The sequence below is a fragment of the Octopus bimaculoides genome, chromosome 6, assembly GCF_001194135.2.
Source record: "Octopus bimaculoides isolate UCB-OBI-ISO-001 chromosome 6, ASM119413v2, whole genome shotgun sequence".
NCBI classification, from domain to species: domain Eukaryota; kingdom Metazoa; phylum Mollusca; class Cephalopoda; order Octopoda; family Octopodidae; genus Octopus; species Octopus bimaculoides.
In genome coordinates, this window is record NC_068986.1 from 39,138,869 (window position 1) to 39,140,126 (window position 1,258).

The window sequence follows — 1,258 nt, forward strand, 5'->3', positions numbered from 1 at the left end:
TATTGGGAAATTTTTGTAATATTTTCATTTTTTTTGTACATACCCCAAACGTTTTCTCGATGCCTTTTCATCGTTATCCCCATTTTAATTTTTTACTTTATTTTCGTCCCCATTGAAAAGAAAAACTCTACATTTGTATTTTGTCCCCTCTATGTTGAGCCCTGTGTGGCTAATAAAGAAACATATCTCTGTCTCTCTCTCTCTCTCTCTCACGCTCTTTCCCTGTCTCACTCTCTCTCTCGCATTATCTCTGTCTCTCTGTCTCTCTCTCCGGGTCACTCTCTCTACCTCTCTCACTCTGTCTCTGTCTCTGTCTCTCTCTCGCTCTATCTCTGTTTTTCTCTCTCTCTCATGCTCTATCTCTGTATCTCTCTCTCGCACACACTCTCTCTCTCTCTCTCGCACTATCTCTCCCGCACTATATCTGCCTCTCTGTCACTTTCTCCCTCCCTCTCTCTTTCCCTCTCACACGCTCTATCTGTCTCTCTCTCTCTCTTGCTCTCTCTCTCCCTCTTAGAGATAGTGCGAGAGGGAGAGAGCGAGGGCGAGATAGATTTAGTGAAAGAGATAGAGAGAGAGATAGGCTGAGAAAGAGAGACAGAGAGAGAGAGAGACAGAGAGAGAGAGAGAGACAGAGGCAAAGACAGAGAGAGTGACAGAGAGAAAGAGAGAGACAGAGATTAATCGAGAGAGACAGGAAAAGAGAGTGCGAGAGAGAGAGAGAGTGAGAGATAGAGGGAGACAGAGATATATATAGAGAGAGAGGGAGAGAAAGAGAGAGACAGACAGAGAGAGAGTGAGAGAGAGACAGAGATAAAGAGAGTGAGAGAGGGAGAAAGAAAGTGGGAGAGAGAGTGAAAGAGAGAGACAGAGATAAAGCGAGAGAGAGAGAGAAAGAAAGAGAGAGAGAGAGCGAAAGAGAGAGACAGAGATAAAGCGAGAGAATGAGACAGAGATAAAGCGAGATAGAGTGAGACAGAGACAGAGATAGAGAGAGAGAGAGTGAGACAGAGATAGAGCGAGAGAGAGAGACAGAGACAGAGATAGAGCAATAGAGAGAGAGAGAGGCAGAGAGACAGAGAAATAGGGACAGAGATAGTGGGAGATAGAGAGAGACAGACAAAGATATGATCAAAATTTGTCTCTTTTCTCTCTCTCGTTCATCTCTCGCTCCTCTTTCTCTCGCTCCTCTCTCTCTCGCTCCTGTCTCTCTCGCTCCTCTCTCTCTCTCCCTCTCTTTATTTCTCTCTCTCTCTCT